A 16,059-nucleotide genomic window follows, 5' to 3' on the forward strand; every position below is an offset into this window, starting at 1 on the left:
TTTAGTATTTATCATTTCTGGAAGATACACAAAATTTCTTATGTTTGTGACATCTGCATATTCTGGAATATTCAATGTTTTTATAAACAGCAGCAATCTCTGTCCATGTGTTCAGTTTTGTACTGTCTGTATACTGGTATCAGCAATAAACATGCTATCACTGCTAAGTGTTGTACTTCACTGATGACCCTGTTTTTTATATTTGGACTTGGGAGTGATCAGAACATGGCATTGTAAGATGGTGACCCTGGGAACCTCAAAATATCTTCATTTCTGTGGCTTCAATTAAGCAATGTACAAGCTATTGCCTACATTATCTAACCTATTCACCTTTGGACAATGTAAAATTATAATGTTTGTTGCAAACCTAACTTTAACAGTGAATGGGTTTGGATCACCGCTCTTCAGCCGTTTAAAGAGCTGAAGCAAAAGGTGATGAATTAGAACTTGAATCTACATTTCAGTCATAAAGTTGTAAATAATTATTTGACTTTATCTACTTTCACTATGTCCATTACATCTTCTTCAAAATATTGACACAGTCATCCTGAGGTATGACTTATTCCTATGTAGTGCAAAAGGTTATTGTCTATTAATATTAATAATTAAAATGCAGAAGTCTATATTCACAATTTATCACATTTATTGCACATTTACAAAACATGTAATTCAAGCAAGCAGTCACATTAACAATATGTCATGTGCAATACAAAAGCTGCCTGCCATCTCTAAAATCTTGACAACAAATTAAACTCTTGATCCACCAAAAAGGTAGAATAAAGTTACCATAAATGCCCATCTCAAACTGCAAAGTGATTTAAATTTAAATATCAATCTCTACATCCAAAGGTAAAGGTTGTATGTCATTAATATTTTACAAATTTACATTACACATATTTTCAAATTATAATTGAAAAATTACATAGGTAATAACAATAATAATAAAATTAATAATAATAACAATAATAATAAATTTCATAAGTTTTTCATAAATTAAAGGAAAAGATGTTCAATATAACTTTTAGAGGTTCAATTCTTATTTTGAAATAACTTTTTATTACGTGTTTTTATATTTTTACTTGTGCAAAACAATACTTTACAACTTATTTAACCAAAAAATTTATGATTTTCAAAGGACAGCTGTTTACCAAGTACTATGTTTATTTGAGTGTATTGAGAAGTACAATTCATGTAGAATATGAGCCATTGACCTGTTTCATTACAGCAGCTTCCCAAGAATTTTATAAGCCTGCAATGAGAGCAAAATTCTGATATAAACATAATGGAACTAACAAATGTTTGATTTTGGTGAATATTTGGCTCATAAAAATTATGTAAATACTGAACTAATTATGTTTTCAAGAAATGCCTTTACCAACCTAATAACTGTACCAACAAAGAGTTGCAATACAATGTAGACAAAAGATTTATTTCCATTACCTCTGTTATCCCAACATATGTTTTTATGTCCAACAATACTAAATGTAATCAATATATTTCACATGGTTATCAGATTCACCACAAGTACATTATTAACTTTCAACATATTTTCTGATAAAAATATATACTCTTTAACGTGAATAAACATGACACACCACAATTCAGAATACAGTTCCCTAACCCTGAGCCCCATCTACGAACTTCCAGTATGCTGGAATAGCTGTGGATCAGAAACATCTGTTAATCAGTACAACGAAAAACCAGTGCAAAGTTGCAAATTTCACCTTTTATTATTCATGCAGGGACTATTTTCTGGCCAGGACCCATTTTCAGGTCATTGTCACATAGTCAAAAATGGAATTTCCAAAAATGTAAAATCCATGTCAAAAATGATTGGTTTTTCATTGACCTGCATCATCATCAACAACAACATCAACATTATTATCTCATCATCAAAAGTATTGTCATTATTGAATTATCCCTCTTATCAGCATAAATAAATAATCTCAACATTGAATGATGACCCTCAAAATGTATAGACCATTTCAGCACATAATTCTCAACTTATCATCTTGACATTGCAGAAGTACTCTGAACATAGTATATCTACACTCAACCTATGATCAATCCACTACATGTTCAAAGTTTCTTAAAATCTTACATATGTTGTCTAAAACAACACACCCTTCTCTAGACAACAACTTTCTTAAAGAAAGATGTTATTGGAATAATAGACAGTAAAACTTGCTCAAAACAGATTCGCATGGGACTAAAGTAATCTTCCAAATTAGACTGGTTTCCAGATTACACACAACTCACTAGCCTATCATAAACAAAAGTGTATATTTGTAATTATGCACAAAATTATGTACCTTCATTCTTCCACAGTAGATGTTCATTTACTGTATATGGCACAATAGAACACTAGATTATTACGCAAACTAATAAATAATATGGCATTTACTTATTCCTCCTCTAACTTTAACTTCTTTTATTGTTGTGTGTAATAGGCTTACATATTATTCCCATGATTATTTGCTTTACACTTCACTTTGTTCAACACATATTTACTGTAAAAACTTTTTCCCTTCACAATTTTTTGCTCTATACAACAATTCCAACACCTTATGAGAATCTGTGTGTGCTGCAAATTTGCATAACATTGTTTATGCATGCAACACCTTCTTTAGGTATATTAATTATTCTAGGGACATCATTTTGCTCCTCTCTTTCTTCCTGATCATCTTCTGTGTTGCAGAATAATATTAAATCTGAGGCTGAAGTAAAAGTGGAGTGAGTTGATAGAAAGTCATCTATCCCACTACATAAAATGTTTCACACTTTAATTAATTCAGCAATTGCTGCAGCATTTTCTTGAGCTTTAAAGGCCAGAGAAGTTTTCTTGTTCTTGACATCCAAATCCTGCGTCATTAAAGCATTTGGTAACAGCTTCACGCTTCATTTCCATTACTGCCAAGCCAATCCAGTTTACTGCATCCAGGACAGAAACTGACTGTGCAAGACTAAGTGCACTTTCACCTTCTTCATCTCTAAGAACAACAGACTGCATCAGTAATCACCTTTAATTGGTCTTGAATGTGTAAATAACCCTCTGGTCCATGGGTTGTATGAGACTGGTTGAATATGGCAGGAACCAAGCCAATTTCAGGTTTGATAACTTGTCTTTTTTGTGGCAGATGGCATTGTCCAGGAAAAGGAGTACTTTTTTTCATTTTCTCTTTGAAAAAGGCCAGCTATTCTTCCATAAAACTACACACGCCATCCATGCCTTTTTATTGCTTCGCAATGTGACTGGAAACTTACCTATATCTATATTTTTGAGCAATGTGGTTTTGCCACCAATTCAATCATCAGTGTCTCTCCTATCACCTAACATGTTTTCACACAGCAGTTTTCCATTATTATTGACGCACGCAGACACACCCTGGAACATCGTCATGCACTTATGTCACAGTGGGTGTTCCATTAAACAGTGGTTTTACCCAGCAAAGACAAGCATTCCAAAGAAATGCTCCACCTGCATTATTTCCTGCTAGTTTCAGTTAACTAGTAGCACTCTGAGTGATAACATTGTGTCAATACTTTTTAAGTGATAACATGATGCCAAACAAAAATCACTTGTTGGAACACTTAAAAAAAGGTTAAGGGAATTGAGGTGAGAAAGACAGATTATATGAAATAATGTTTTACTTCAAATACAGTAAAACATAAATTTATGATACTTTAAGAAGCAAGAATACGATACTTGATGAATGGATGAAGGGGAATGGGCAAATGAAAAGAATAACATTGAAGACAGCAAATGAGGAAATTAATGAGATAGTGTGAGAATGGTTAGTAAGTATGCTGGCAAAAAACTTACCTTCGACCTTATTCCACCAGTGCACTTTTCTCCTCAAATTGAAGGGGATTTTGGCACTGAACACATCTTTCAGCTCGTAATTCACAATTAGGTTGTACAATATTGTCTTATATTCTGTTGCTACACTTTCTTGCACATCCTTAGCTTCTCACTTGACTCAACACATTGTTGTGCCTAGCTATGAAACTGTCCACGCATCCTGTGGATGCCTAAAACTCTTTATTTCCAAACTCTTTAGTGACTCTCAAAGCTTACTCTGCCATACGGGTATGAAGGTAAGTTTTTTGCCCATGCACTTAAAAATCATTCCCACACTACCTTGTTAATTTCTTCATTTCCTGTCTTCTCTGACATTCTTTTCATTTGACCATTCCCTTTCATCTATTCATCAAGTATGTTATCCTATTTTCTTAAAGTATCTTAAATTTGTGTTTTACTGTATTTGAAATGCAACATTATTTCATGCAGTTTGTTTTTTGCACTTGTCTTAATTACGTTAATCATTTTGTTAAGTGTTGGCAGCAAATACTTTTTGTTCAACATCATGCTATCACTTAAAAAAATTTTACGTCATGTTATCATTCAAAGTGCTACTTGTTAACTGAAACTGGCAGAAAACAATGCAAGTGGTGCATTTCTTTGGAATGCTTGACCTTACAGAGTAAAACCATTCTTTAATGGAACACCCGCCTCTTTCACTATGACAATTGCTGGAGAGTGTTCGTAGGTCCATGACGATGTTCCATGGTGTGTCTGCATTTGATGTACCTACACTGTATGTTGTTCTACAGAGTGACATGGTTTGATGGCCCCACCTGCAGTGTCGCACTGCACAAAACCTCTTTTGTCAGTTTTGTACTGCTTAACAGCAATGTCAGGGCTGTATAGTCTTTGTATTGAAAGCAGTGTTCTTGTACTGCCATGAATAATTAACGTACATTCTAATACATTAGTACTGTAGAAACACTTATCTGCATTATACAATGGATTATTAATTAAGTCTTAAAATTTGCATTCTGTTTCCACATTAGGCACATTCTGCTTTACACAAAAGATCACCATATGAAAGTATATTGAATGCATAATGAAATACTTCTACAGTTTGAGCAGATTTCCAAATTATACACATTCCACTTTGATCAAGTTTTACTGTAACAATAATTGTTAGTATGTATATAATTTCTGCTTTAAGTTCATGGTTCAATGCTCATGCTTTCTCACAGCAATTAAAAAGCTGACTGTAAATCTAAAATGTGACAATAATATCTAACAATTCTGATTTATCCTTCAGTAATTTATTTCCAAACAGATACAAAATTTTCTCAAATATGGTGCAGCATTTCCCAGAATACCTTCAAAATCATACATAATACAAAAAGTCCATCTACATAAGATTTCTATGAAAACAAAGGATTTCTGAACAACCTTTCAGACTAGATGAATAGTTCGATGACAAAAATCGAATATGTAACACAAATATCCATTCAAACAATGGAAAATTCAGGATGGAATAATGTTATAAAAGCAGAGATTTGCAGGGATCAGACTGCGAGCAACTCCACTTGATGGGAGAAGCAATCTGGGTGGTGGGGTGCAGAGGAGGCTTGGGTGGGGAGGGGGAGGGAGAGCGCTGGGTATGGGTAAGAGATGGTAAAATTTTGTTTGTGGGAGCATAAAGGGGCAAGGTGGAGGGAGAGTGGGGTAACTAGAGAACTAGGTACAGTCGAGAGGTTACAAACTGTGTTAGTACTTGGTACTTATGGAGTAGAAGGCTGTGGAGTGGGAACAGGAAGGAGATAGGTGGGTAAGGACAATGACTAATGAAGGTTGAGGCCAGGAGATATTGCAGTGAGTGTTTCCAGCTGCACAATTCAGAAAAGCTGGCGTTGGTAGGAATAATATATGTGAAGCAGTCATCAAAGTGAAAAACACTGTCTAGGGTAGTGTATTCGGCAACTGGGTGGTCCAGCTGTTTCTTGCCCACAGTTTGTCATTGGCCATTCATGAAAACAGACAGTGTGTTGGTTGTCATGCCCACATAGAACAAAGGTTTGAGGTGAGCAGTTGAAGGTTAGTTACGACTGTATTTGTCAGTGCCCAAAAGCAAAGCAGGCAATCTATCATTAAAAGAACCATTGACCTTGCCATTAGTGGGGAGGCTTGCGTGCCTCAGTGTTACAGATAGCAAGTAGGTGCAACCACAATGGAGGGGTATCTGTTGAGAGGCCAGACAAATGTGTGGTTCCTGAAGAGGGGCAGCAGCCTTTTCAGTAGTTGCAGGGGCAACAGTCTGGATGATTTACTGATCTGGCCTTGTAACATTAATCAAAACGGCCTTGCTGTGCTGGTACTGTGAATGGCTGAAAGCAAGGGGAAACTACAGCCATAATTTTTCCTGAGGGCATGCTGCTTTACTGTATGGTTAAATGATGATGGCGTCCCCATGGGTAAAATATTCCGGAGGTAAAGTAGTCCCCCATTTGGATCTCCAGGCGGGGACTACTCAAGAGGACGTCTTTATCAGAATAAAGAAAACTGGCATTCTACGGATCAGAGCATGGAATGTCAGCTCCCTTAATCGGGCAGGTAGGTTAGAAAATTTAAAAAGGGAAATGGATAGGTTAAAGTTAGATATAGTGGGAATTAGTGAAGTTCGGTGGTGGCAGGAACAAGACTTCTGGTCAGGTGAATACAGGGTAATAAATACAAAATCAAATAGGGGTAATGCAGGAGTTGGTTTAATAATGAATTAAAAACTAGGAGTGTGGGTAAGCTACTACAAACAGCATAGTGAATGCATTATTGTGTCCAAGATAGACACGAAGCCCACGCCTACTACAGTAGTACAAGTTTATATGCCATCTAACTCTGCAGATGACGAAGTAAATGAAGAAATGTATGATAAAATAAAAGAAATTATTCAGATAGTGAAGGGAGATGAAAATTTAATAGTCATGGGTGACTGGAATTTGGGAGTAGGAAAAGGGAGAGAAGGAAATGTAGTAGATGAGTATGGATTGGGGCTAAGAAATGAAAGAGGAAGCCACCTGATAGAATTTTGCACAGAGCACAACTTAATAATAGCTAACACTTGGTTCAAGAAACATAAAAGAAGGTTGTATACATGGAAGAAGCCTGGAGATCCTGACAGGTTTCAGATAGATTATATAAGTTTCAGATAGATTATATAATGGTAAGACAGAGATTTAGGAACCAGGTTTTTAATTGTAAGACATTTCCAGGGGCAGATGTGGACTCTGATCACAATCTATTGGTTATGAACTGTAGATTAAAACTAAAGAAACTGCAAAGAGGTGGGAATTTAAGGAGATGGGACCTGGATAAACTGACTAAACCAGAGGTTGTACAGAATTTCAGGGAGAGCATAAGGGACCAATTGGCAGGAATGGGGAAACGAATTCAGTAGAAGAAGAATGGGTAGCTTTGAGAGATGAAGTAGTGAAGGCAGCAGAGGACCTAGTAGGTAAAAAGACGAGGGCTAGTAGAAATCCTTGGGTAACAGAAGAAATACTGAATTTAATTGATGAAAGGAGGAAATATAAAATTGCAGTAAATGAAACAGGCAAAAAGGAATACAAACATCTCAAAAACAAGCCCGACAGGAAGTGCAAAATAGCTAAGCAGGGATGGCTAGAGGACAAGTGTAAGGATGTAGAAGCTTATCTCACTAGGGGTAAGATAGATACTGCCTACTGGAAAATTAAAGAGAACTTTGGAGAAAAGAGAACCACTTGTATGAATATCAAGAGCTCAGATGGAAACCCAGTTCTAAGCAAAGAAGGGAAAGCAGAAAGGTGGAGGGAGTATATAGAGGGCTTATACAAGGGCAATGTACTTGAGGACAATATTATGGAAATGGAAGAGGATGTAGATGAAGATGAAATGGGAGATACGATACTGCGTGAAGAGTTTGACAAAGCACTGAAAGACCTGAGTCGAAACAAGGCCCCAGGAGTAGACAACATTCCATTAGAACTACTGATGGCCTTGGGAGAGCCAGTTCTGACAAAACTCTACCATCTGGTGAGTAAGATGTATGAGACGGGCGAAATACCCTCAGACTGCAAGAAAAATATAATAATTCTGATCCCAAAGAAAGCAGGTGCTGACAGATGTGAAAATTACTGAACAATCAGTTTAATAAATCATGGATGCAAAATACTAATGCGTATGCTCTACAGACGAATGGAAAAACTTGTAGAAACTGACCTCGGGGAAGATCAGTTTGGATTCCGTAGAAATGTTGGGACACGTGAGGCAATACTTACCCTACGACTTATCTTAGAAGCTAGATTAAGGAAAGGCAAAACTACTTTTCTAGCATCTGTAGACTTAGAGAAAGCTTTTGACAATGTTGACTGGAATACTCTGTTTCAAATCCTGAAGGTGGCAGGGGTAAAATACAGGGAGCGAAAGGCTATTTACAATTTGTACAGAAACCAGATGGCAGTTATAAGAGTCGAGGGACACGAAATGGAAGCAGTGGTTGGGAAGGGAGTGAGACAGGATTGTAGCCTCTCCCCGATGCTATTCAATCTTTATATTGAGCTAGCAGTAAAGGAAACAAAAGATAAGTTCAGAGTAGGTATTAAAATCCATGGAGAAGAAATAAAAACTTTGAGGTTCGTCAATGACATTGTAATTCTGTCAGAGACAGCAAAGGACTTGGAGGATCAGTTGAACAGAATGGACAGTGTCATGAAAGGAGGGTATAAGATGAACATCAACAAAAGCAAAATGAGGATAATGGAAAGTAGTCGAATTAAGTTGGGTGATGCTGAAGGAATTAGATTAGGAAATGAGACACTTAAAGTAGTAAAGGAGTTTTGCTATTTGGGGAGCAAAATAACTGATGATGGTCGAAGTAGAGAGGATATCAAATGTAGACTGGCAACGGGAAGGAAAGCATTTCTGAAGAAGAGAAATTTGTCAACATCGAGGATTGATTTAAGTGTCAGGAAGTAGTTTCTGAAAGTATTTGTAGGGAGCGTAGCCATGTATGGAAGAAGAGAATAGAAGCTTTCAAAATGTGGTGCTACAGAAGAATGCTGAAGATTAGATGGGTAGATCATATAACTAATGAGGAGGTTTGAATAGGATTGGGGAGAAGAGAATTTGTGACACAACTTAACTAGAAGAAGGGATCGGTTGGTAGGACATGTTCTGAGGCATCAAGGGATCACCAATTTAGTATTGGAGGGCAGCGTGGAGGGTAAAAATCATAGAGGGAGACCAAGAGATGAATACTCTAAACAGATTCAGAAGGATGTAGGTTGCAGTAGGTACTGGGAGATGAAGAAGCTTGCATAGGATAGAGTAGCATGGAGAGCTGCATCAAACCAGTCTCAGGACTGAAGACCACAACAACAACAACAACAACAACAATAACTGGTATGCAGACGACTAGTAAACCACAACAGGTTGGGAAGATGATAAAAATAATGATACAAGAGAAAAGCTCATATTTATTTCTTGAATAGTGTTATGATGAGAGGGTGAACTCTTACTAGTAAAACATACATTGGATGCCAGTTTCTGAAAAATACAAAATTACTTTTCCTTTAGTTCATTATGCGCTGTGTGCACTATTACTTGTCCAGTCATGTTGCACTAGTTTCTTTAATGCTTAGTTAGTTAGTTAGTTGTCAGAGTAATGAATAAAAGATCAACATTGGATCACAGACATGTGAAGACAGGAATCAACAATGAACCAAATGAAACAGACAGAACTATAACAAGTCACGTGTGCTTGTACTTAATATAGATAACAAAATTTCTTCCACTTTTTTGAGATTTTTATTATGAAAACAAGAACTTCAGTCAATTTTATTCACAATAAAACTAAAAATTCATGAAAAAATGGCGATATCCTTTCTTACAAAACTGCCACTTTTCTTGTTACCAAACTTCAAGTAGAACATAAGTGAAGAATTAGTAGTTGACAACCACTAAAGCAAATGACATTGTCTGAGCACACCATCAATTACAAATTGTAGAAAACATGACTGTGACATGTAAAATGTGACAGAGTGGGTGATGGATGCAGAACCATATGATACCACATGCATCGTAAATTTCAATACCAATATTATGTACAACAGCAACCATAAATTATGAAACCAATGTCATGAACAGCACTTGCTAGGTGTGAACTTTGTTTATATGTGCATCTGTAACAGTATCAACCTTTAATCCAATTATATTTCATATTTAAGTAGGTTAGGTGTCACACAGATCATTTAATTAAATAATTAGTTGTTTTTAAAATTACCTAATTATTGTCAACATTTAAACATTCTTGGTTTTTGACTGTGATAACCTTATACAGCAAAAGTCACATGTCCAGTAAAACACAACTCATATTAGTAACAATTCAAATATTAGTTAACAATATTACTGTCAAGGATAATTTGTCAAGGATTATTAGTACAGTTTGTAATATTATTACCTGAAGAAACTCTTTATATAATTCTGCAATTTATGCCACACAGAACTGGCAAGAAAACATATAAAGTTTAACTGTAATTTGAGGAAAAAGATGTTTTGTAATAATGGTATATTATGTAAACCGTTACTGGTATTGTATTCAAGTGACAAGGCAAAAGCCACTTGGCTCTCAGTTTGCTCTCGGACTTTTGTAATACACATTCTGTATCAGTTTAATTTGCAAAGTTCATCATTGCATTCAAAAGACTGCCTTCACTTCTTCTTTCAGTATTTGTAACTGCCAATCACCATCTGAGATACATGGCGAGTTGAACCATAGTAACAGGTCTTGAAAATTGACAGTTATTATAAAAATGCAGATTTACACCCATTGTCAAAGCAGCATTATAGCAGTTAAGTGAGCTGCAGCAGTCAGTTTACAAACTCACTTCCAAGGTGCTTAACCAAAAGTCTTTTGGTGAGGACTATTGCTGCAATAAAAAGTATTTCAATTAAACACTGGGAAATTTATTAAAAGCATATTGACTATAGTGTCATGGAAACTGAGTGTTGTAATACAATACAGTGGTGGAATCCAAATTCAGAACCTTAACTTGAATTGTATGAAAACACTCAAAACATTCAATATTAGATTTCTTTCAGTGTGGTTTATATAGGACACAGCATGATACAGAATAGTTGAGAGTACATGGGCTAGCGACAGTGGGGCCCTGAACTGAGCCTGACATTAATTCCACTTACTGGTGTCAAATTCTCTCTATTTCCTTTCCTGTCAGCCTCTATTAGCTAACTCTTGTTATTTCAACCCCAACAGTGTTAGGTTTTGACACCTGAGGGAGTCTTTTGTTTTCCGTCCTCAACTCAGCTCTTCAAAGCTGCTGCATTACAGTACAGGGGTTTGAATCACCAAAGGCTAAGGAAAGAAAACCATGAAGAAAACATAAGTGCATTCTGCTGCCCTGCAGGATTAATGGTGCAGAAGTACCAAAGGCTAGGAGATATCAGAACTCCATAACTGGTGGGACAGGTTGGGCTTCTGAGCTGTAGTGAAAGAAGCCAGCCAAGGGAAATAAAAGTCTCAAAAACAAACCCACTGACAGCCAGGTCAGTGACCTAGTAGAGACGTTATTTCACTGCTCAGAGTATCAGTTTTGTGCCTCAGAAAGGACTGACTATAAATATGACAACCAATGCTAGGAACAGGTTTAAGAGATGGAAAAAATCATATTCTGTGAATTGTAGTATGGAACATAAAATCCTTTAATAACAAAGATTACGAGCTTACAGAAGAACTAAAACATCATGGAATCTCAGTATGTGTTCTCCAAGAGACAAAAAAGACAGGCAAATGGTAGAAGGAATATGAGCAGTACCTACTCATTTATAGCAGCGCTGAGAAGGAGACAAGAAGTACAGCAGGAGTAGGGATACTTATCCACAAAAAACACAAATATTTTATTGAGAATTGCAAATAAGTCTTTCAGAGAATAGTTTTTACTAAAACTGAAATGTGGCCATCACAAACTGAACGTTATCTCCCTGTACAGCCCAGTGCATTGTAAACCTAGAACGAAAAGAGATACTTTCTATCAGCAGTTACAAGAAGTTATCAATCTGATACCTCTAAATGAACTTCCAGTCATAATTGGGGATTTTAATGCTCCTATTGGAAATAGTGAAATCCCTGGAGTTTAACAATGATTTAATGAAGACTATCTAAATGATAATGGTGAGGTTATGATCAATGTATGCTCAAGTCATGAACTGAGAATAAATAATACTTGCTGTGAATTCACAGAGAAGTACAAACACACTTTTCAGAACACAAGAGGTCATAAATCTACAACAGATTACATTGTTACAAACAGTAACATCCATCCTCAGTCAGAGCTAGATGTCAGGACTTTAAACTCTGCCAAAATAAGGAGTGATCACAACCCACTCATGGCAAAAGTGAGATTGCATATAGGAAGGAGCAAAACTGCTAAATAACCAACTTTAAAAGAAGAAAAAAATGATACAGAGTCACTATGGAATGATTCGACAAAAATTCTATATCAGAGAGAATTAGCATAAAAAATAAAAGAGAAACCCATTAATGCAGTGGATAATGTAGATCAAGCTTGGGAAAAAATAAAGAAAGTATTGAAGTGGCACCACAAGAAACACCAAGTACAAGTGTTTTAGAGCAAAAGAGGAAAACAAACAGATTACCATGGTTTTGCAAAGAGATTAAAGAAATGTGTAAAAACAGAGATGTACCTATTTGAAATGTAAAACAATCGAAATACAAGGGTCTTATGAAGATTACAAAAGAACTCATAAAGAGACAAAATCACTAGTGAATTGTTTTAAACAGAAACACCGGGAAACTTTTCCTATAAGTTTTAAACATTACTTCTATTGGTTGCAGGAACACCTCTGTCCATATCAAACCCACCAACAAAAAACAGTACCTTCACTTTGATAGCTGCCATCCATTCCACATCAAACGCTCCCTTCCCTACAGCCTAGGTATTCGTGGCAAACGTATCTGCTCCAGTGACGAATCCCTCAACAATTACACCAATAACCTGACCAGTGCTTTCCTCTCCCGCAACTATCCTGCAGACCTTGTCCACAAACAGATCTCCCGAGCAATACATTCCTCCCCGTCCAACAACAATATTCCTACCCTCAGACCACACAGAAGCATCCCCCTTGTCACCCAATATTATCCTGGCCTCGAATACATCAATAAATTACTCCGCCAGGGATATGACTTTCTCAAGTCAACCCCTGAAATGAGATCATCCCTTGACAAAATTCTCCCCACACCACCCAGAGTTGCCTTTCGTCGTCCCCCTAACCTCCGTAACATCCTTGTTAAACCCTGCAATATTCCCAGACTACCTTCTCTACCCAGCGGTTCCTACCCCTGCAACCGACCCCGCTGCAAAACCTGCCCCATGCATCCCCCCACAACCACCTACTCCAGCCCCGCTACTAGGAAAACATACACAATTCAAGGCAGGGCCACATGTGAGACTACACATGTCGTTTATCAGCTGACATGCCTGCACTGCACAGCCTTTTACATCGGTATGACAACAACTAAACTGGCTGAGCGCATGAACGGACACAGACGAACTGTCCGCCTAGGAGATGTCCAATACCCAGTAGCGGAGCATGCCCTCCAGCATAATTCTAGGGACCTAGGAACCTGCTACACTGTATGTGCCATTTGGCTTCTCCCACCCAACACCAGTCCCTCTGAACTGCGGAGATGGGAACTTGCACTCCAGCACATCCTTTCATCCCGCCATCCCCCTGGACTAAACCTACGTTAAACAACCTCACTCCCATTTACTTTTCAGTCTTCTCCTCTTTCCCTTTCCTCTTTAGCCATTCATGCATCTTTCCATCCTACATCTTTATACTATACACCTCTTTACTTCTGTATGCATCCTCTTTGGTTTGAAGCTGGCACAGTACCTGCAGTAGAATATCTTTGGCTTCCCTCTGACAACCATGCCTCCATCCTTGCTACCTTCCCTGTTTTCCTTTCCCTGTTGCTTCATAACCTGGGTTGTGAGTAACTAAATCCACTTTCCCTTCTTCCCTTTCTTTCCCCTCTCTCCTCCCTGATGAAGGAACATTTATTCCGAAAGCTAGGAGCTTAAATTTTCGGTTGTTTTTTGTGTTTCTATCGGCTGTACTGAGCTGAGGTAAGTACTGGCCAGCCCCTCTATCTCTTTGTTAGTAATTGTTTCACATCTTTATATGAGATTTTCCATTAATTAGTTAGATCACCTATATGGTCCACATTCTTCATTGTTTTGTCCCTTTTGTTAGCTATCACTTACATCTATCATCTAAACACTTTCTCTTCTTCAGTGTTTTATATATATATATATATATATTTTCGTCACCAACTGTGCTAGTTTCATATGCCTCCTATTGTCTTATTCGGTTTATAGTCCACTTCTCTTTTTCTATTTATTGATTTATTTATTTAACATTCCATTATTTAACATTCCATAGTTTTAACGTTCGTTATTCGCTGTTTTCCAGCCAACAATCACTGCCAACAATCTCTTCCACACCTATCAGTATCATCCAATTCCGTCGATTTCGTGTTGCTGGTGATATTTTTGTGCCATTGCCTATCTTTCTCTGCCACAGGAAACATTTTTTGGAACATTTCTGCGCCACCCACGAACCTTTTTGCGGCACACGCGATCTTTTTTGCGCACGCACGATCTTTTTTGAGGCACGCGCGATCTTTTTTGCGTCACGCGTGATCTTTTTTGCGTCACGCGCGATCTTTTTTTCGCTTCTCGCTATCTCTGTTTTTGAGCAGCGTGTGCTCTTTTTCCCCTGATCTGGACATACTTGCTTGGTCTGGTCAACTTTTTCCGTATTTTTCTTATTCGGTGGTCTTTCTTTGGTATTTAACGTTACCAACACAATTTCTTTCTTTCTCGCCCTTCCTTCCGTGTTTTATTCCTTCTTGTGATTACTATTCTAACTTTATTTAATTTCCCTACCCACCAGTTACCCACTATGTACCCTAATCCTATACCACATTATTTACATTCATTCCGGAAACATGCATTTACCGTAGCCAAACTGCAATCCCACATACTTTTCCTCCGTTCCTGCTTAACCTTTGGAATTACCCCTAAAGGACTTACCTTAAAAGTTCCCATCTCTGGGTGCAATTCCTCCTTCCACCAATCTCTCCTGGACTTCCAGAACCTTCAATCCTTAGCCCTTACCCAACTTGTCCTGAACCTCTACACTACTTCATGTAACCACCACTCCCAACAGCTCCTATCTCTCTTCAAAGTCCTCCACCTCTCAAACCCTTGCTTGGAGAACACACTCAGGAACTTCATCCTAGAAGCCAGCCGCAAACTTGAGTCCCATGCCACACACCACCTGAAAAAACTATCCACAGTGCTAGTGCAACACCTAAGAAGTGGGGACCCTCTCCCTATCCCTCACAAACACCAACCACAAGAGAACCGTCAACAAACCCCCCTCATAGCCAACAAACCTAGCCTAGCCACCCTACTCAATCTCCCCATCCCAGCACATACCCCACACAGACCAAATCTCAACTATAACCACAGTCAAATGCCACATATCACCAACTCCAATTCAGTTCTAAACCTCTCATCCAGATCCCTCTCTCCTCAAGAGACATCTGTTCTATCAAAAGGCTTAACCTTTAGCCCCACACCTAAATTCAACCACACTGCCCTGGTTAAAGATCTCCTCTCTTTCACCCGGAACCTCAACTGGAAATATCACTTCACCACCCAAACACAGCCCCCAAATACTAGACCCAGTGTTGAACCTTGTTTAGAACAGTTCCGACCGCCTTCTCAAAGGGATCCTCCTCCCCTCCCCCAAAACCATCCCTTGCAGACGTTTCAGGAATTCCTCACATCCAGTGTTGCCTCCCAGTCCTTCTTGAAGAACATTCCGACAACCCCCAACAAAACCCCAGCTGAATTCCGTGCCATTAAGCAACTGAAAACAGACCGCTCTATTGTAATCCTTCCGGCGGATAAAGGCTCCACAACTGTGGTACTTGACCGTGTGGAGTATGTGGCAGAAGGACTGCGTCAGCTCTCCGACACCTCAACCTACAAAGCTGTTACCCAGGATCCCATTCCCTCCATTCAGACTGAGCTGCAGAAAATCCTAAAAATCCAAGGTCCCTCACAAGGCCTCACAATGGCTTCCATAGACTTACTCACTTCACCTGAGCCACGTAC

General features: G+C 38.1%; 1 protein-coding gene across 1 annotated transcript in view; it reads right to left on the reverse strand.

Moving 5' to 3' along the window:
* Nucleotides 1-1,066: 1,066 nt before the first annotated feature.
* The window catches only part of LOC126335404 (serpin B6-like), a 325,460-nt gene continuing 310,467 nt past the window's right edge, over nucleotides 1,067-16,059 (reverse strand). Inside the window, exon 10 of the mRNA XM_049998665.1 lies at nucleotides 1,067-1,249. The gene's annotated coding sequence lies outside the window, so the exon portion shown is untranslated. The remainder of the gene's footprint in view (nucleotides 1,250-16,059) is intronic.

This window comes from Schistocerca gregaria, chromosome 2 (assembly GCF_023897955.1).
Source record: "Schistocerca gregaria isolate iqSchGreg1 chromosome 2, iqSchGreg1.2, whole genome shotgun sequence".
Classification (NCBI taxonomy): domain Eukaryota; kingdom Metazoa; phylum Arthropoda; class Insecta; order Orthoptera; family Acrididae; genus Schistocerca; species Schistocerca gregaria.